The sequence below is a fragment of the Rhea pennata genome, chromosome 9, assembly GCF_028389875.1.
Source record: "Rhea pennata isolate bPtePen1 chromosome 9, bPtePen1.pri, whole genome shotgun sequence".
Classification (NCBI taxonomy): domain Eukaryota; kingdom Metazoa; phylum Chordata; class Aves; order Rheiformes; family Rheidae; genus Rhea; species Rhea pennata.
Genome location: NC_084671.1, coordinates 12,840,849 through 12,862,545, shown reverse-complemented (window position 1 = coordinate 12,862,545; position 21,697 = coordinate 12,840,849). Strand labels below are relative to the sequence as shown.

Genomic DNA, 21,697 nt, shown 5'->3' with positions numbered 1-21,697 from the left:
CCTGACAAAGGTTCAGGGCTTGTCAAAATTCGTCTAATTTGTACGTTGTATAAATAACATTAAGAGTTTGGAAGTTCAGTATTAAGCTGTCAGTTATTAAAATGGCATTTTAAAATATGCACGATTAGGGAGACATTTGCAGAACACATCTCTGTCAGCATGGCTTGTAGCCAGCAAAGACCGGTAGTCTGCACTGTGCTGCTCTCGGTGCTCTTCCACCTACCAGGTAGCTGCCTATCACTGCAGCTGGCTTAGGGAGCTGTTCTCTTAGGCAAAGTGTTATAGTTCAGTGCACTCTGATGCTGAAATTAGTTTTCTGAGATCCTCTAGCAATTACACAGAAATTACACAGGTTTTGTAGGATTGCTTGATGACTTAGAAACCTCAACTGAGAAGGCATCTTTCAGATGTCCCACTTTCCTTCCTTCAGTCTCATCACCAGCAGCACTCCCTCTTCATGCTCTGCTTTGGGTACTAGCAGAAAAGAGTTGCTGGGAGAGCAAGACTAAGATTTTCAAGAGTAAAATCCCAAATATGCAGTGTACATACATACACACACACACAAATACATATGCCTATGAAGTACCTAAATTATGAACCTGGGAAGTTAAATGAAGCTAACAGGAAGTGCTAAGAGAATAGCATTGAGAAGACTGAGACATTTGTTCTGGTGCCACATGCACACACAGGAAATTACATCTTGGAACATCTTAGACCTCCGTTTCTAATATCATATCAGTAGATCACAACATCCAGCTGCTACAGCTGAGCGCTAGAAAGGAGATCAGCTACAACACAGATTGCACAGCAGAAAACAAGACCCAACGTGGTAGACATTTGAAGTTGAAAAGTTTGGCAGCATGACTTTGCAGCTACTTTTCAAGGGTGAGCAGTAAGACATCACAGATGATTCCCCTCTTTCAGGTTCAAGGCCCTACTTTAAGAAAGGCAGGAGAGAGGAATGGAGAGAAGAGGGGCAAGATAAAGAGCAAGGTAAAAAGGGGGAAAAATGGCACTGCATTACATACGAAGACATGAGACAATTCTAGTTCTTTGGAATTATTGCATTAATGTTCTGAGTGAGTATGAGAAAGTAATTTGCAGGAAGAATGAAAAATACAAGGACGCTTAAAAGGCCTTGGATGTGACTCAGTTTCATTTAAGGAGGAAAAAAAAAATGGCAATTACTTTATCACAGGTGAAATTCTGGCCATGTCAAAATCAACGGGAGTTTAGCCAGTGCTAGGATTTAACCCATAATTTCCAGATTCTAGCAAGATCCAGTACCAGATTTATCTGATGGCCTGATTTTATGCCAGGAACCTGGAATTTTTGGGGAAAGCCAAGAGTGACTGTTCCAGTGAATGAATGGATAGTTTATAATACAAGATATTACAATTACATTTTACTTCATTTTTGACAGACAAATATACTGCTGCAGAATCACTAGGCTACAATTTTCAGAAACTGCAGTTAGAAGAACTTAAGTTTGGAGAACCAATAAATACTTGCTTTCCAAGAAAAAGGGTAACAATATCTAAGATAACTTCAACACTTAGAAAACATGAATCCATTCTTTTTGGCTAAATAGACGTTTGTTCCTGTAACATACTTTTAGACACCTTATTTTCAATCCAGTTTGGACTAAACTGGTGTTAAGGTGGTTACTAAAGCATTCATATTACTTGTTGCAATTATACCTTCCTTCTACCCCAAACCATACACTTTCCCACTTGTTGCTCAACACTGCAATTACTCCATAAACTGTGCTAGTCAATCTGTTGACTGCAAAGTAAGTATCAGTGAAAGCCATTGGTCCGCAGCAGATGAGAATGCAAATGAAAACCAGGGAATTCACCAAGCAGATTTATGGAAGAGATTTTATTGGCCACTAGCAAAATGTCCACAAGACTCAAACTTTCCTCAGCAAAGAAAATCTGCAGTTGTAAACCAATGATATTAGAATGGAACTTTCCACCAAGATATATGAAGTGGAGAGTATACTTCAGGAGAAAGAAAAGCTGCTGTGGTCAAGGTGACTATGCTCATGCTCCCTCCCTCTCCCTCCCTCTGTGCCTGAATTCCCATTCTCTAGCCCAAGAATTAAGAACACCTCCTTGCTGTAAGTGCTGGTTGGCTTCAGTAGGGGCTGGAGGATGTTCAGTTTCTGCTGGGATGTAAAGGAAAACTCTTGCTCTTGCTCTGACAAGGAAGAAGGAATATGGACAAAATGCCAGCAAGTTATCTTCAATTTTTTGGATTGCTGCACCCTATCAAAAGTCTTGTGCTTCCTCAAACTCTGTAGTTCCTCTTTAGCTGAGCTGTGAAGTTGTTTCATCAATAAACTCCATATAAACTCTCAGTGACAAAGCTGGAAGATTTATGATTTTTGTCATCTTTAAACAACCATCATAAAAAATATTCACGTGTTGCCGAATTTGTTCGCTGGAAATTGACACTAACTGATGTCTGCTGCTAAGGGATAATGTGGTGTCCCGTTACAGTAACAACCAGATAAGAGACCATGGTAAACTCAAAGAAGAAAAGAACTTTAGGTGAACCATTTTCAAATCCATGTGCCTGAATTCAGGCTTTGAAATACAACTGTAAACACTAAACTGGAGGTCAGGCTTTTCAGAACTGTTGCGTATCCATAGTTCATACTGAAGTCGAACACACTGTGCTTTGGAAAATCAGACCTCAGGCTGCTTCTTCAGGAGCCTAAATATAACTGTATATGTCTAATGCTGGGTGCTACACAGAAAAAATTGGCAATTTGGCCTCAAAGGAAAGAAAAAAAGAGAAGAGAGATTGCAATGTGTCACAGCTGCGTCACTGCCGCAGCACCACTGTCTAACTTCACTGAGTTATTACTAATGAGAAACACCAGCTTTCAACTTGTGCTTTTTGCAAAGCTGGGGTTCGAGGACTTGATTTTATATCACAGAAGGAAACTGAGCATTTGGCAACAGAATAGCAGAAGCTCCCTCTTTTTAAGAACAGAGAAGACAATTCAGCCCTCCTCTCAAATCTACTCCTGAAAGCATCACAGCTCCTGGCCTGAACCTCTGTTAATATCAAATTGGCATTAGAGTTAATGACTTGACAGGGCCAAGTTGACAAATGTGTGCAGGGAGAGCCTTGGCATCCTTGTGGCACGGTACCAACAGCAAGCTGGGTCAGGAGCCCAATGGACACGGGGTGACAAAACTACTCTTCCCCAACAGAAGTGGTGGCATTTCAAAATGCCACCAAAAAAACACAAGCAGGGCAAAGGCTGTCTGGTTCTGTCTGTAGCATCAACTGCCCTTGATGCTGCAGCACAGAGTTGTTGTCCTTTGATGGAGCAGAGTTAGAGCAGCAACCAGACTATTAAAAACCTTCAGCACACTAGCTGCATGTTTGGTGCTAAACGCTTCAAAATCTTCCCCTGGAACATGACACAAAACCCAAAGAAATCAATAGGCGTGAATCCTTTTGCTTAATTTGCTCAGCTTGATCAAACTCTCTGGCACGACCACCAGTATAGAACAGCAACAACATCAGGGGAGTGGTGGGTTCTCATCATCTCCAAAATCTAGGTCAAGGATTTCTAAAGCTGAAAATAAATACCTGGGGCCAATCTGTGGCAGTCATGATGAGGTCCACCCAGAAATCTGAACAGAAGTAGTGTCAAAAAAGAGAAGGATAAGGAGCAGCAGCAGCAAAGAAGTGACAGAAGCTGCAGACAGGTGAATACACCACAGACTATGCAGATGCTAACTACAGACAGATAACCAACAAGTAAAAGGCAGTACAAATGTCATGAGTAAAACCCTAGCTAATCTTACCAAGTCTAAAGAAAGACAGTATGGTTTAGACAGCCTCAGTGATAACAAATTAAAGGGGAGAAAGAAAATGAACAACAACCTTAGAAGACAGATCAGATACTAGGAAATAAGGTGTCAGTGGTAGCCTGAGTTATAGTCTGAATTTTGGTTGAGGAACAGCCCAGCCACTCCTCTAAACTCAGGGACTGAAGCAACGGACACCTTGGAGGTGACTGCATATTGCAGAGGGATCACACAGCCCTGCACGTCATGTCACTCAACATATTTCAGTGTGAGCTCTCTGCAAATTCTACACAACTTAAATAAAATGTGGCTCTTAATTAACAGATCAAATGTTGAGAAACTTGAGTGCAAGACGGGTGCCAGAACCACAGCCAGTGAAAGTTGTTACGCCTCAGAGGACATGGCCAGACCAGGCTTTGAGCCCGAAATGACTGTGACAGCAGCAGTGTGTTTTCTCTTCTTAATGCATTGCTGTTTCCTGCATGGTGCGGTTACAGCGCAAGTGACAATGCAGTGAATGGTGACACCGCGCACTGCAAAGGCTAACTTCTCACGGCTCTTCTGGGGGCAAAATAGATGGAATTTGACAATGGCCTTTATCTGATCAGTCTTAGTAAATTCATCAAGGTTGCAAAACAAGGTGTAGAAACAACAGGAGGATTGTCCCATGCCTGAAGATGTTGCAGTCTCAAGCTCAGAATGGGCTTCTAGCACACAAACCTAAGTGCAAACCTTGTGCCTGTAAAAGCTGGCTTGCAGGCAATAGGAAACTATGCTTCACTAAGCAGAAACTCAGCAGCTTGCACGTGTGCTGTGTCTAGCACTGTAATAGAGTTAGGAATAGCAATGGTTTGGGTTGACGTGACAGGTTTGGAAAAGATAAAGACTGGGAGGGTTCTCAAAGCTTTGACACAGGAGTTTGCAGTCAATCCCCTGTGGTTTCTTGCTTCTCACACACTTTGCAGAAAAGTCGCATGCCAGAGCACTGTCAAAACCTTTCAGAGAAAATCCAGTCGCTCTACCCTGGTCCATAGCACTGAGGTATCTAAAGTGCTGTCCTGTATGACAACCATTTCAGAGCTCCTTTTGTTTGTGATAGACATGCATCCTTAACATCACACTTACTTTGGGTCTTTCATTACCAAACTTCGTTTTGGTCTGTGCTTTTTCAGCCAGGTAAATGCTTGCTCTTCCAGTTTGGTCAGTATCTGCTTTTTCCTGCTGAAACTTTTTGCCTTCTCTATACAGGAAATTATGTCAGTGGTTCAAGGGGCAACACATCCATCTCTAAAATGACCACTGAATGAAGATCTTGCTATCTGATTAATATAGCTACATTTCATTTCAGACTTTAACCAGGGATCACAACGAACTAGAATCTTAAAGGCTCTTCTAAACTGCAATATTTGCATTTTAGTCACTGTAAGGTAATAAGGAGGCAACATTGTTCTATATGCTGCAGGTTCTGCAGGATTTCTCACAACTTGCCCCACAAATGGCAGAAAATGTTGTTCTTGTATGTAGCTGGTTCTGGAGAAACTATGTCTAGTAATGCACCCTTGAGAAATGATTTTTCAAAGGAGATACAAAACAAAGTACTTGACCCCCTTCACTGCTGCCAACACATCCTAATGCTACCCTGCAGGCCGAATTACAATTGTTAACATTCATTACAGGGCACCATCTCCTAACCTCCAGGCTCCCCAAAACAGGCAAGAACAGCTGGGTGCACTTCTTTTCAAAAGCAGGTGCACGAGCACATCTTCTGAACATTACAAGTATGCAACAGAAAAATAACATTCCCTTTCTTGGAACTTATTTTCGACAGTTGAACATTTCCCAAAGAGAAACTGCTAGTGCAAACACTCAAAAGGTCAAGCTCTAAATAAACAGAAAGACAGAGTGATGAAAGGGGTTAGTTGTTTTTAATCAAGCTGAGATGATCACAAGTCAAAAAAAGCAAAGCAGCAATGAAGACAGAGAGCTATAAGCATGCTAGAAATTTTGGCAAGATCATACATGAAGATACAAAAAGCAAAAGTTGCATTCCCCAGACTGAGATGCAGCATGCCCCCCAAAAAATCCTTCCTCTCTGTTCCCTGGGATTCCCAGCTACTTTTCTGCTCCTTTCATTGATTTTAGGAGAATCAACAACTGTTTCTGCACTAAAAAATGAGCACCACCTATCTCCACATAAATATTATCCTCATACTAAGGTAAAGGATGAAAACAAATCCAATTTGTACCTACTAAGTCAAACCCTGCTTTATTTTTATGCCTTAACATGATTTCCCTTCAAATCAGGTGTGCATTTTTCCATGACATACAATACCTGTGAAACATGATAGATAACTCACATTAAAAGAAATCTATACAGAATCAATTAAGAGAAAAGAATAAAAAAAGAAGGAAGACATTAGACAAAAGATGATTATTCCAAAATTTCCTGGAAACTTTGATGTTTTAAATGTTATTTAAAGCTTTCCTATTTTACTAGGGTTTGCCTTTCTTGCTTGTTCACCAGTAAAGTGGCACTGTTACACTGAACGTAAACATGAACATCAAATTCAAACATGATAATGAATGTATCCCAGCTAAGGACTGGCCCACCTTCTGACACACTGAGCCCTAAACATCAGCACAGTCAAAATCTGGCTCTACAGTTTCTAGCTTAACCCTAGGTAAACCTCTACCAGAACCACTTGTGGTTTAAAACAAAGTCCCTTGATGTTTCTGAATCATCATATTGCATTAGTTCAATTTTTAAAGGTGCATTTGTTTCAGCTGTTTGGAGACATTTTGGTGGGATAGGTAAGTGCTTCTTGACCAGAAGATGACATGGCATCAAGGACACCATTCTTATGGAGGAAAGAGCTGTGTGAAAACAGCCACATGTTCATACAGCACAATGTCTTGTGTGCAAGGCTGCAAGTAGCTGTCTGCAGCTGCTCATGGGACAGTAATGCCATAGCTCACTGAGAAGAAGGAACACATTTTTGGCATTCTTGTGAAAGTTGAATATTTGCTAAAAGGGCAGGACAAAGTTTTCCCTCACATATGGCAAAGCAAAACTTCTCTCTGCCGTCTCACATCATGCTGTATATCTTGTCTTCCTCCTGCTGGCAGCCAGCCAGGACAGTGTAATTAGAGAATAACTGATGTGACCAGAGCAAGCAATATGGTAAATACACACAGATCAACTGCTCCAGCTGCACAAGTTCCAGTGTCCCAGCAAAAGTGAACAAAGGCCAGCAGCTCCTTAGGCACTGAATGACAATGGGAAAGTCTTCAAAGCAAAGACTGTGTTTGAAGCAGCTCATGCAGTGATGGAAAATTAACAGGTCTCTTGAGATGGTGATTTGTACATGCAGCACCAGCAGATTTGTAGTGACCCAAATAAAGATAGCAAATATCCTTGGACAAAGGCAATGGCCTTACACAACAAGAGGGACTGCAGACACTGTTAAGCCTGAAAGTCTTCTGACTTGAGAAAAAAAAGAACAAAAAGAAATGACTGTTGGTATAACAGGTCAGTATGCTTAGGAAACAGGAAAGGAAATAGCAGCGAACTGTTGGAACTCATTGTGGCAAGAAATCACAACGACAAACACTGCCAGGTCAACAGAACATCAAACATATGGAGGCTTAGCCCTGCCTGCCACCTCTAGGTGTTGTTAAAACACAAACAGCGACTGAGGTAAATGTGCATGGTCCAGCCCTGCACGGTGCTGAATGCTTTCAACAGAAGTCAGTTTGGATGGACTACAATACAACCCTCCAACCTGACAGGTGCCTTCACAACTTCTCCTTTTAAGAGGAAGCATGGACCGCTGAGTGTTAAAACCCCGGGGTTCACTTCCCCACTCAAGCACCAACTTGCTTTTGGACTTGGGCACATTAACTAACCTAGTCAAGCTTTGGTTTCCCCATCTGTAATGAAATATGCCAGCTACTCAGAGGTGTTCTTACTAATAATCCATCACTGCCTGAAGACAGAAGTCCTCAGATTTCTTCCCTTGTGGGTAGATTTAGAGATCCCACTAGAATCACTGTGAAAGAGGTATGAACCACCTGGGCCAAGAAATCCTGCATGGAAAATTAGTATAGAACAATTCATCCAAGAAAACTCAAAGGGGAAAGGAAGGGACAGGATCCAAGCTGTCAAACCTTGGCAAACTCCTTGGCCAGAGTGTGCCAAAGGCTGAGGCTAAGTCATTCACATTAACCCACATTTTGGTTGAAAATTTCTTCTTGCCCATGTTCAGCTGAAGGCTGTAAGCTGGAGTCCTTCGCTTTACAGCAGTTTTACCTCATTGGATAGGAAGAGAAATCATGGTTGTTATCACAGGTGAACAGCTAGCACTAAAGTAGACCTCTAGAAGTGCAATTACCAACAGATACACGACATCATCCGGTGAACTCCAGACCCAACGTATGTCAGACAGCTGCCAGGTTGCTTCCTTTTGTCAGGTAGATTTTTATATTCATTTCTGTAGTCTCCTGATTTATAAGTCCTCATGATTTTCCCAGCAGTCCAATCTCTTGGGCTTCTGCCAATCTAAATCCATCATGTGGCAATCACACAGGTCTGAGGAAAGCTGCACACCTTTGCCAAGGAATCACATTCTCCTGCAATTCTAGTGAAAATCAGTGTTGAAGAAGAACGGCATCAGCAGAACAGTTGAGGCAGATATGAGCTGATATGAAACCATCAGCAATAAAACCTCATCAGCAGAAGCTCAGCCTACCTGCCTTGCTTACTCTCATCAGAACGCTCTGGACCTTGTATACTGAACCTTACAGAGATTTTGTATATATTCATTGCTGAGGAGCAAATAGCTGCCTCTTGTGCAGAGTGTAAGAGAAGCAGGAGGAAAAAAAAAAAGAGAGAGAGAGACAGAGAGAGAAGTTCTGCTGGGAAAAATCAAGAGCAGTAGGCTTGGAAGAAAGCTTGGAAGAAACATAAAACTGTAAAGATAGAGTAAGTTTTTAATGTTATTCCTGCTTCACATCTATGAGGATGCCTATTCACAACCCACTCCTGCTGATCTCTCTCTGTTACCTATCTATACTGCCAGCTGTCCTTTTTAACCAGTCACCAATTGCCTGTAGTGTTTGTGCACAACCAATCCCAGTTGGCCAAACCCCACTCAAAAAGATGCAGAAATTCGACCCAGAAATGGAAAGATATCCACTATGCGGAGACATTTACTGAGTTGCTCAGTTACTGCATTCCTCTTCATGCTTCTTCACAAAAACTCACACCAGGATACACTGTTACATGGAAAGGAAACTCTCCCTTCGCTCAGAATTATTAACACAGTCAATGTCTTTCTCATCTCACAAAATAAAATGTCAAAAAGTGTTAAGGCTACTGTATACTAGTCCTAGCTCTTCTAATTACCAGTGCTAATCAAGTATACGGAATAGAAGGGGCTAGTCTGTGGTTTAATCAGTCTCCTAGCTGTTGTTTGAGAACCTCAGATGACCAGCACTACATTAGGCTGTGATCTATGCTTCCAGCTGTTACTAAATCAACAGAGTCTCTCCAAAGATAATACAGATCTACTGACACCCCTGGTACATTTAGCCAAATACATGCATCACAAAATCATAACCTGTATATTATCACTCCAAGTGCCTTCCTAGGATGGCTCAAACCCACTGCTAAAATACCATTCCATATATGTTCTGTATAGGAGCTTCGTATATGTGGTGTTGTATCTGCTAAGACTTCTTCGGATGTTTGCATATTTCTGTTCCCGGCTTCTCAGTTTGCTCTCATAAATTCACTTTAGCTGGAATTACTGTAAGGCAGAGCGCATGATTCCAGCTGCAAAACAGCCACTTCCGTAAATGAATTTGTTTTACTGCCTTCTAAAACGGAATTGGGCATAACATGGCCACCAAGGAAACTGATTGAACAACCCCAAACGTCGAGCAGCAACATTTATCTTGCTCATTTCCCACACTCTTTACATATGCTTCACTAGCAAACATGCAGATGCTTCACTAATAGAAAAGTCCAGGGTGTTAGTAGTCATGCCTGTTCTTACCGGCCTCTCCCCTTGCTCAGCAACAAAACAAAAGAAGCCCTTACACCATGGCAAGGCACTGTCTGCTCAATCCTCGCACACCAAGCGTCCTGAGGAGATGACAGGGCAAGCCATATTCAGACACCCTCTGTGCCACCGAGTCCTCAGACCCAGACAATGAAGGATAATCATAGGAAGGCAATTCAGAGTATGTGAACAAGGAGCTGAACGGGGAGGTGTTCAGAGCCAGCCACCAGAAACCACAAGGCACCGTGACGCAGGCAGGATTCACCTTGCTACAGGCAAGAAGGCTCCGAGGAGATTACAATCCTGCGTTGTCCCTCAAGGCCATCAGGTATATATTTCATGGGCCTAAAGCCAATTCATCCTTAAAACTACATGACTGGGTTCACTCATTCATTCTCCATCTCTGAGGAAACCTTTTTAATCTCCTGAGCTCAGGTCCCTTGGGAGCCCTCCCTCTGTTACTGCATCAGGCCTACGGACTGACGGAGGAGAAAAGCAGGTGGTTGCTGCCCACGCGACCTGGCTGAGTTACTGTCTCCCTCTGGGAGTTTGGGGAAATGACCATAAAGGCAAGATATTGCTGTATGCCTTTCAAAGGCTTTGTGAAGAATTTAGTTAAGATTCAGAAGAGGGCTCCAGAAATATAAAACACTACGTAAATGCTAAAAGTTAACTGTTTTTAATGATGAATAGCCACAGATTTAAGTCTTTCATTTTTCTTAGTTTTCATACAAAGGTGTAAAAATATCCTTCATTGCAAATAATCACTGCTCCTGCTGTGAGAAGCTCAGCACATGATTTCAATTGCCTTTCACATAGAAAATCGGAATAATACTTTGCATTTACAGACTTTAAAACTACTTTGCAGACAATCAAGTCTCAAAACCCCCACTGTGATACAGGAGGCAAACATTATACCTGTTTTACAGATGAAATGAAGAGGGGAGGTGGAGGAAAAGGGTAAACTTCCTAGCTGAAAACCAGAAAAGAAGTCATTTGAGAAATCAGGAACACTAGCAAGGCCTGCCTAGACCCACACTTGCTCTTTAGTGAATAGTCCTACCCTTCTCCCAGACTCTATACGGTAGGGCATATGCACTGCGTGGCAAAACTGGCCATAACATGTATTACCAGCATATTTAATGTTCCATATATATTTCTATTGACCACAGAGCGTGCCCGGAATTGCATGAAGCCACTTATTCCATTTTCTAGCATGGGTGGCAGTAGAAAACTTGTTGACAACCAGAAGTTAACCAAACATTTATTTTTAGAACCTAAGTCCATCGTTATACTGTCTGGACTCATAACTACCCATTTCTCTGACATTAAGCTGAGCTACTACATGAGAAAATTGCTAGAATGATAGAATTTCCAGGGCATACTGAGTCACTGTCCAACATCTAAAATGGGAAATAAAATAATTTCTCAGCAACTGTCAGCACAGTGGGAGACAAAGTTTGTAGGAACTCAGCTTGTATACAAAAACTCAGATTTCTACATCAATACTAGTCCCAAGTCCCTCAGCGCTAAATATATATATTTAACTTTCTAGATGATAAAAACATGTCCTATGGTACTGATTTCAGGACATTATCTTGTATTTACAGCAATTATTAAGCAACACTAGCAAAATGATAACGGTGACAACCAGGGAGCAGCACGACTGGCTCACTGAAAAAGGCTGTGTAGACTCTGAAATATGTATTTTTTGCTTTGATCTGATCCATCCTAGTGATCCCATGGTCCTCACCTGGCTGCTCTTTTTTGTCTAGTTCCTAAAGAGAGATGTTCATGAACCCTGTGCCCCCATAGCAGGAATGCACCACCCAAATCAGACCACTTAGGCTTGCATCCTCAGCGGGCTATGGTAAATGTTCATGCGGAAGAATAGTAAAGTCCTCAGGGCAGTGGTTTCCTGCCTCTTCTAATTTGCATATCCTTGTTTTTTTTCCTTCCTCTTGGAACAGCAGGCACCCATACAGCAGATTTAAACTTCTGACAATAGGCTTTCGTCAGTAGGGGAGTACAGCTCAGAAGTAATATGCAGACATTAGAGATTTGCAAGGTGAAAGCCACTTATCTACTGTACAGGTATGAGATAGCTGTCCTCAGAAATAGCTATCTATGGTCCCATAGTTAATGCTTAACTCGTAATTGGTAACAGAAAGGTTTATAAGGGTTTATTACCACATATCCTTTGTATCCTTTTAAAAGTAAAAATAGATGTTCTCAAACAATATTAACCTCCATTCCACAGGTTTCTTTCTCTAAAGTGTTACCTGCGGGCAGTGAGTTCAAAGCTGAATTAAAAAAAAAAAAATCCAAATTAACTGCTTTGCAGGAATATTCAGTCCATGTGACGAGCCAGAGTTGAAAACATTCTGTCTTACTGCAGGATGTCTTCTGCCTGGTTGGAGGCAGGAGATGGCATGGGAGAATCTCATCCTGCTACTGCCTTTCTGCCAGGGCCTTCGAGATGGCCAATTCAACTGCAGTAGAGCACTGGAAAGTTTTCTGTTTTGTCAATGGCATGGTCTCAGGTACAAAGCCCATCCCACCTGCCAGACAAAGTACACGTTCTGGATGCTTTCACTAATATTAATTTAAATTTATAAACAAACATCAGAGACTACCAACCTGTGCAAGGGTGAAGAAGTTCATTTTATCAGAGAAGCTTGTTTTCCCCCGTTTTTTCTCTCACTTTAAATTGATGCCATCTTGATTTTTTTAAAAAAAGGCAAAAGGGTATTTTTGAATGCTGCCCTCAGATATGCATTTGTATGTATTTTCCATCTTTTAACTAACAAACAAGAGGGGAAAAAAAAAGTTAATTCTGCCAGCAGCCTGCTGTGATATAAATAAAAATAATAAGTACATTCACAGATTTTGAACTTTTTACAGCCACTGCTGCAAAAAGCAATTTTAATTTATAACCACGGAGTCTTGCAAAACATATAACGAAGACATAATAAAATGGAATGTTTATCCTGTGGCTCCCATTAGACCTCTTCCGTTCGATGGTTGTAACTAATGACTTGTTTTTCCACTTTTGTATTGGAAGCCTTATTATTGGGCTGCACAGAGCATACCTTATTTGATTGCCCTAGCAATGCTTGCACCTCTTGCTGAAGCCTGCAATTAGATGTTTATGAAATAATATTAAAAAGCTGCATAATCTTGTCTGTGGTCAAAATTAAAAAAAAAAAAAAAGCCAGCAACAAACCAGCCCTGTTTGTATAATATTATACTGAGTACAATAGACTAATGTTCACTCCAGTGCATGTGTCCTTTTGACTAACCACTTCTATCTGACAACCTTTTTTTGGCAACAGAACACATTGTACTTTTTGGATAATTGACTGTGGAATATAATGTTGTTTATTCAAAAGCAGGTCACACAGAACGGAGCTTCTTGTTGTCTTTATCCTTTTACCTTTCTTATCTTCACACTGTTTAGACTTATGTTGATTTTTTTTTAATTACACATACGGCTTTAATTGCTATGCTGCATTTATTTACCAGAATGGTGAATAAATTATTCACCCTGGTGGTGAAAGGGTAAAGAAAAGTGGGTGGGAAGCAGAATTCAGATTTGAAAATTGTATTTTGACATATTTATCTGTGAGCAATCTGAGAAAGAAACATAAACAAGCATATGTATTTCTAGCATCCTCTGTTATCTACAGTACAACATTTGCCTCAAAGTTTTTTTGTTTCTTTGAACTTAGATTCTACTAGAAAGAATCAAACACCACTTGCCCAGGGATCTGGAAATTCAACCGGCATTTCAGAAACACCAATCTATCTCTCTCCATTAAAGTTTAGGCACCAAACAGTGGCAAAAGTCTCAGTTTCAAGCTTAAATCTTGGGGGATGAGCACCATCAGGGTGGGTGAATGATGTACAAACAGGTGGAAGAAGTCTGTGGTGAAGATCTGCATTAGGCTAAACGCAGTTTGGAAAGTGGCTTCAGGAGAAACTTTTAATTAAAGTATTCAGATGGGGCTGTGCAAGAATTGATGTTTCTAAGGCATGTCTCAGGATGGAGCCTGGGGGAAGAAGGTCATAAATAGGTGTTAATAGGCGAGAGAAAGGACTTCTGGGATGAATAAAGTGGTGCTGCAGAGGAAATAGAAGAGCTTTCTTCCAACACAAGCTGGAAAGAGAGGTGCTGTGATTGCATCCATGCCCTGAGCATCACATCAGGGGACCACAGTAGTCACCTAAGACTTCAGATCTGTGCAATACCCATGAAACTTGGCTTTGCACGAGTACAAACGTTGCAGGGCATTTGTTCACTGGAGATTTCTCCTGCATCCTGACTCAGATTGAAAAACAAACCCTACAGGGCTTACTGGCAACAGCCTAGAAAGAATCCATCAGTAGCAAGCAGGAGCTTACTTGGTTGCGCATACATTTTTTTTTCCCCCTGGAAAAGCCATGAGTTTTCACTTCAAACTCTCTCAGCTATAACAGAAAAGGAGGTGATTCATGTAATGAGTGATCAGCTCCCACAAAGCTATGCTTCAAAAAACTCTGTTTCAGGTATTGATAAAATACAGACTAAGAAAGAAATAACAGGAAGAAAGTGATATAGCTAACTGCTCTATCACATCCCAGGTATGGCTTCATTTTACTGATGACTAAAAGTTATCTTAATACATCAGTTTAAGATATTGCCAATTTGTGTGAAGAAATTTTGTTCATTCGTTTAGAAAAGCTTTTTTTTTTTTTTGGGGGGGGGGGGAATGAAGAGAATAATACTGACAGCAATAGTAATTCATCTATCTGTGCTGGCACTAAACCACGCAGTGGAAAATCCTTGCTAATGCTAGACTGATCAGCTAACGCACAGCATCTCCGCTCCTCTAATTTGTTTTATGTAGCTGAATTTAGACAGCACATTTCAATCTGGACTATTTTGAGGATCCATGTAAAACTAAGTCACTGCTCTATTAGTGCTGATAAAGAAGCATATGAATACTACTACTCTGTTACAAGCAAGACACACTTTATCTGATATTTTTTCAAGCAGACAGAATACACTGTGTCTGGAACAAAGCAGAAAATGTGACTGGAAAGTTTAGAGCCCTTAAATTAATTCCCTAGACAAAAAGTTGAGGCACCAAATTCATAATATCATGTTATGTAACTTGTACTGGAGCCAGGCAGCTACTAAGTGAAATAGTATGAGTTATAAAAACAAAATATTATTATGAAAACAATTTTACAACTTTATAATTCACTATTATTTTCATTTAAGAAAAAATTGTCAGTATAATTGCAGATGCTGTTTGCCTTGCAGGAGTTCTTCCAGCTGGTGATGGGAAACCTCTTCTTCTTCTTTTTTTCTTTTTAAAGGTTGCTATTTCATTTAATATATTGCTTTTCTTTATAGTTATCCAGAGGTAAATCTTAACAGGAGGCCCATTATGTGGGGGCCTAAGTGAGTTTAGTATCAGAACATTTATGAGCAGTAAATATAACTATATATTCTCAATTATTTTATGCCATTACTCTTGGAGGAAAAATACTACACCAGCATCCAGTACAGACTACTTTTTATTCCTCATAACTGCGTATCTATTTTAAATGGGATGTTACAGGATTTGCACTGCTCACTATGCACCAAGATCTCTTTCTTACTTGGTTGCTTACAGGCGTAAGTATGGCCACAATCATTCCTCTTAATGCCCAGCGCCCTACACAAAGCTGCAGCTTCAGTAATGATCCACAAACACGTGCCACTAAGAACCGGATTAAGATCACAAATACATTTCAAGGCTATCAGTGAGAAAGTCATGCCTGTGTTTACCCAAACGTGGGCCAATCCTCTCCAGATGACACGACCAAGATACCACATCACCCAAAGCACCACTATCAACTGGGCAGTTCTTTGCTTTAACACCAGGTCTACAGTCTGCCACGTTTCACACCAACAGGGCAGCAAGAGCCCTTCTCACCCCAGGCACTGGAGTCATCCAGTAGAGCAGAGTTGCTCCCAGTCTGCTCGGTCTCCCCAACTCTCCCACTAGTTTTGTGTCAAACTTTGGGCAGGTTTCCTCATCCATTTGTATCCTAGCTTCACTGAGATAAACTTGACAGTAACTCACAGGTTATCTGGTTGAACAACAGCTTTACTACACAGTCTTGTACCTTGGCCTTGATTACGATGCGGCTGGACTTCAGGAATCAGCTGCAACATCACACATGTCAGGGAGAGCATTTGGTGGCATCTGCTTTTATGGGTGCTGCTCTCTGAAGGGAAAGCTGCAAAGTGGTAATGAACACACCCATTGCTGTCTCCCAGTGCTGCTGAGCAAGCTAGCCACTGGCGTGCCATGTCCAGAATGGAGCCAGCCCCGGGCTCAGGAAGCACCACCGCCTGAGGATCACAGAGCCTCCCTGTCAGATGCTTCTTCTGACAAGTCAGTAGGTACATACTGCCTACATTTTACAGCCATGGATACAAAATCCTTACCTGTTAGACTTCAACATGATCTGTCAAGGCATAAACTTGCTTATCAAGAGTTAAACAGCACAGAAATGAAGCCCTTAGTTAACTTCAAGGCTGCCCGATGCCTTATCATGTATGGAGGCATTGTCTTCAGCTTATTTTAAGAAGGAGCGAGAAAGAACATCCAGGTATTATGCCAAAAGCCTCTTTCTCGATTATTCCTCTTATATTACTAACCCATTGTGGCTTACTAATGACTAAAACTGCAAAAGCTGCATCCTGAAGCTGTAAATTTAAGTTGCTTTCTTGGTATATGCTGACCTGACTTACTCCTGTAACTGCAGGCTCCCTATTATCTTTAAGGTAATTGTTCAGTAACTTGCTGTTTCTCTGTTTCAGGAAAGCAACTCAAATGTATGATTCCTTGGAGACAAATCCAGTGAATTCCTCTGTTATCAGCTGGTTCCTGCTAATAAACAGTCTGCTTAATAATAAAACTAAAGTATCAAGAACAAAATGTAAAGTTCTGAAATGAGACGGTTAAACACATTTTAAAATTGTTTTCAATTCCTTTAAGAGTTTAGGGTATAAAATAGCCTGCACCAGGTCACAGAATCATAGAAGGGTTGAGGTTGGAAGGGACTTCTGGAGATCATCATCCAACCCCCATGCTCAAGCAGGATCACCTAGACTACGTTTCCAAGGATTGTGTCCAGATGGCTTTTGAATATCTCCAAGGAAGGAGACTCAAAGGTTCCTGCAGGAAGGACAAGCATGCCATTCTGAAAAGATCCCTTGGCACCTTGAACAGCACATTTTCACCTGAGAGTCCTAAAGAAATCCAAAAGGATTTTGATGCAGAGATTCATCGACTCTTTGACAGGAATGTATTATTATTCTCAATGCCACAGACTGCCATCAAGTCCTAATTCTGAGCCTCATCTCAGTGTTAGACACCATTGCCTTCTTTCCCTCCTCCTCATTTTAACAGAAGCAACAATTTAATTTAATACACACAAAAGCAATGACAGAGTCAGATGCTGATATATAGCTAGTGCTGGTTAGAACTCAAAATTACTATTTTGTGAGGAATGTCAACATTTTGACATTTGTTGCTACTCTTGGGGTAAAAAGGAACTGCATATTCATGTGGAAATTTCGAAACATCATGTTTAAATCATGAATTCCATTTTGAAATTCTGAATCCTGTGTTTTATTTAATTTTATATTATCTTTCTTTCCACCTTAATTAAACCATTTTTTTTACACTGCTTCTGAATCCCTTCCAGTGGAAATTTTCAATATGTGATTTTTGGGGAGAAGACACTTCGGGGGGAGGTGGGCAGTGCTACAGTAAGCTGCCTGCCTTTCTGCAAAAGCAAAAAGCCGAACTAAGAAACAATATATCCCTGTGACTGCAGGAGAGAATCACGCAAACTGCATTTATTCATCTGCAGAGAACAAAAAATTCCTAGTCAGTAGAATAACAGCAAATAGCAAAAGCATTAGTCTCGGTTCAAACCTACGTGCCGGAGGTACTTATTTTATGTGAGTGATGGCAGACTGTAAAAATTACTAAACCAGTACAAGAGAAGTGCATCAGTCATAGCAGAGGACACTGGTGAGCAGATGTTTCTGAGGCAAAGATGAAACTTCCAAGTGAACGTCTCCATCGCTGGTATTAAATCAGTGGAAAAACTGACAAAAGCTGTATGAAATGAGGAAACAGCGAGTCGTCCCTGTCCCTTTTTGGGCACTGCAAGTTTCATGAGACCGCATCAGCGCTGGTTTCAGCAGGCAGCAAAGAAACACCACCTCCAGCAGTGCAGAAAGGATGCAGAGGTTGAGGTCTACTAATCACGAGCGGTCACTACCAGCCAAACCAAGCCAGAAGCCTAAGATGCCTCATTAATTTTACCTCCTCATTTCCAGTTTGCTCTCCACTGAATTTCCATGGCACTCACCTAGAACGCTGCAGGGCACTGAAGCTGTCATGCTTTGTAGGTATTGACATCTGTAGACATAGAAAAGGAGGCAAGAGGGCCTCATGACCAGCTCAGGCTAAGCACAGTGGGGGAAGTGGCACATTTGTGCCATCTGAGTGAGAGAGCAGGCATCGAACATACACAGCTGTCACAGGGATGCTGTTCCCTTACTCTCATCAGCAAATCTGCAATAGAGGAGCAGGGATTCAGATGCTATACTAACTCAGTGCTACAAGACACTTTCTTCCCCCTTAAACCGGCAGACTGATCTAAAGAGATAATGTTTTTGTTGAAATTTGCATTATTGCGGACCAAAATCACAAGCTTGTCTCCAGTGATTTCAGCTGCACCCAGTCTGATTGCAGAAAAAATGCAGGGCTCTTTAGGAAGGAAAGTGGTTCCTCAGCCCTAGGAATAGATTCAGAAAGAGGAAAGAGAAGCCATTGGATCCAAGGTCTAGGTAGGACAAACTTTCTGAGTGTCTACAGTGGCCATTTCCTGCCAGGAATAACATGAGCTCCCTGAAAGTTTGAGGAATTTTCTGTCACTGAAGTCATAACTTTCATAAAATCTGAGCAGAAAACTATCCCCAAAACTCAAAATACCTACCACCAAACCAGAACATAGCTCTCCCACAGCACCCCCGAACCAAGCTTATATGAAATTAGTTAAAAAAATAGAACAAAAAAATCCATCTCTCTGAAACCGCTGTGTGGTTCAGCCATGAGCAGCCATGTTGCTTGAGGGCATGGAGGAAGGAAAGAAGAGTCAGTGTCAAAAGCGCCTGAGAGGCTAAGGAAGGCTGCGTTCCTCCCATGAGATATGCCCACATCTATCTGTGGACACCAGGATCCCGACAGTCCTTTTCAAACAAATCCTGAAATATGACTATATACTGGTGGTCCACAGTGCAGAAGTAACCTGCTTATGCCATCAGTGCTGTCTCTCATCTAACTGCTAGAGTTGAGCCTCAAGGTGAGAAATGCAGACTATTTATACAATCTAACTGCAGCTGAAGTCACCCTTGATGGTCTGTTGCTTTCCAATATGTACCCATCATGTACAGACACTCTATATGTGGGAGTAAACAAAGAGCCTGGTTCTGCTGTGCCTTGGTTCTGCAGTATGTCCCACGCGTCGGCTGCAGGGCAGGTATCAGCTTCGCCTTTATGGGAGACGGTATCCCTGGTATCTGTTGACTGAGGCTGCAGATGCCCACAAGTCCTTCTGGGGATTAAAACTAAAATAGGTTAGGGCCGAAGGGGACTGAGTCGTTCTAGGGCTCCACGAATGAGCCAGACTGAGAGCAGGAATGGATAAGTACAAGGTCTGCACTCCTTGCAGGTTTTTTGCTGGTCCACAAAGCCACCCAGGAGACATACAAGAGTGTCTCCAAAACACTCAAACATACTCAAAAACAGTAAGAAGATTTGCTGTGATTTGGAGATACAACAGGTTAACAAGGGTATTTGGTGTCTCAAAAGTACAGAAACATTTGGTGATAGCTGTGTTGGTCAGCGATGGGAGTTTCTTAAATTCTGTTTTGGCCACAGGGCAGATTTGCAGGAATTCTCTATGTTGGAAATGGCCATGCCATTTGGTGATTTCTAATGTGGACATTATAGTGCCAAAAATCAGCATACCTAATGAGTCATTCTGCTCTTGTGCGCTCTGGCCTTTAGCAGGGGAGAAGTTTAAAGAAAGACTTCAGACTTTGACTTAGTCTGAGGGCAGAGTAGTACTGGCAAAAAGCACGAGAGCAGCCAGTCCTGTCACATGTTTCTGTGATGGTATCATGACAGCTCCCCTGCTACTTATACAGAGATCCCCACTACCTACAAGACAGAGAAGAAACTGCTGAGGTTTTTGGCCAGGAATGCCCTTGAAGCACATGAAGGTTTAAATGAGGACGTGCTCTCTGCTAGTTCATTTCCTAACTAGGATCGGGCATTAATGCTAAATGGAGTGCTACAAAAGGCTAAAATGCACACAGGTTTCACACGCATGACTTTCACTTCTATAACCGGCCCAAGGACAGAATTCAACACGTAGCTGTGTGTGAGTAAAACTCATTGTTCTCAGTGGGCTTTAAGAATCAGTACAGATTATTTTCTGTTCCCATACCAATCCTGATTTATTTTGGATCAGCAGCGACTTCAGCATGATTACTACATCACAAAATACAGAATCACAGCACTGTGAACCTCCTCCTAACCAGAATGCAAAATATAAGCCATTTTTTACCCCTTAAAAATCCTAAACAATCCGAATGAAAACTTTCAATCCTCTCTCATAGTGATGGACCATGGTATGTATTAGAATAAGCACCACAAACTTCTAATCTGAGATGAATTCATCTTAACATTTTGCACACCAAGTGCATTCAAAATTAAGAATGCACTTGTTTGAATGAAGCTTGAAAATTATTTTATATTCCAAGATCGCTCCCTTGCAAGATGAAAAATTCCTGGAGATCTTCTTTTATTTTATGAGATACGTATTAATGCCTGCTTTTTACCCTGGCTTGTTAATCGTTTTTCTAAACTGAAAGGCCTCAAACCAACCTTGAAAAGGCAAAATGCAATGAAATGCAGAAGCCAGCTATGTGCTGGAAAATCTGTTAAAATTCATGTTGTAGCCCACAAATCAAATTACAGTGACAACTCTCCCTGACAGGAACCTGGTTCTAACACAGCCTCCTTTTTTTCTTTCATTTATATAAAATCATTCAAAGAAGTTGATTCTTATGAATCAGTTATCCTGCAAAGAAAGAGAACAACATGCAGGAAAACTAGACAACACTGCTTCTTTGGATAGCAAAACATATAGTGTTTCATTATTGGGCATTTCCTGTTAGTGTGTAAGATCACCTTCAATTTTTCATCAATTAAACTGTACTTGTTACAAAGCAACAACAAGCAGAGTCTGCCACTAGCGTTTCAGAAAATACTTGTAAGTGCAAAGGTGAGATAGGATAATAAGCTGCATATTTAGCAGGCTAGAAGAGAATGAAAGTTCTGAAGGGATTTAAGATCAATCAGATAGCAGCCTGGTTTGCAGGAGAACTGAAATTATTTATACAGCGATATATACATATAAAAATAAATTTCTCTGTATGTGTTTGCAAATACCACATAAGCATACACGCACACACATACATATGCATGTATATATACATACATGAAACCCCAGACTTGAGCTAAACTGGTATGTCCCTCCGGCTTTGTAATGCAAATGAGACTAACAGGCTTGTGCTGTTCGTGGTTTGAGATCATTTGCGTTTCCATAGAGATACTGACTGCACTGAAGTTTCTAAAGTTTATATATATACATAACTCTACTTGCATTCATAAAAGT

The 21,697-nt window shown here is 41.2% G+C and overlaps 1 protein-coding gene across 10 annotated transcripts in view; it reads right to left on the bottom strand.

Annotated features, from left to right (window-relative positions):
* LPP (LIM domain containing preferred translocation partner in lipoma) overlaps positions 1–21,697 on the bottom strand; it is a 354,330-nt gene that overhangs the window by 97,826 nt on the left and 234,807 nt on the right. The gene's annotated exons all lie outside the window — the stretch shown is intronic.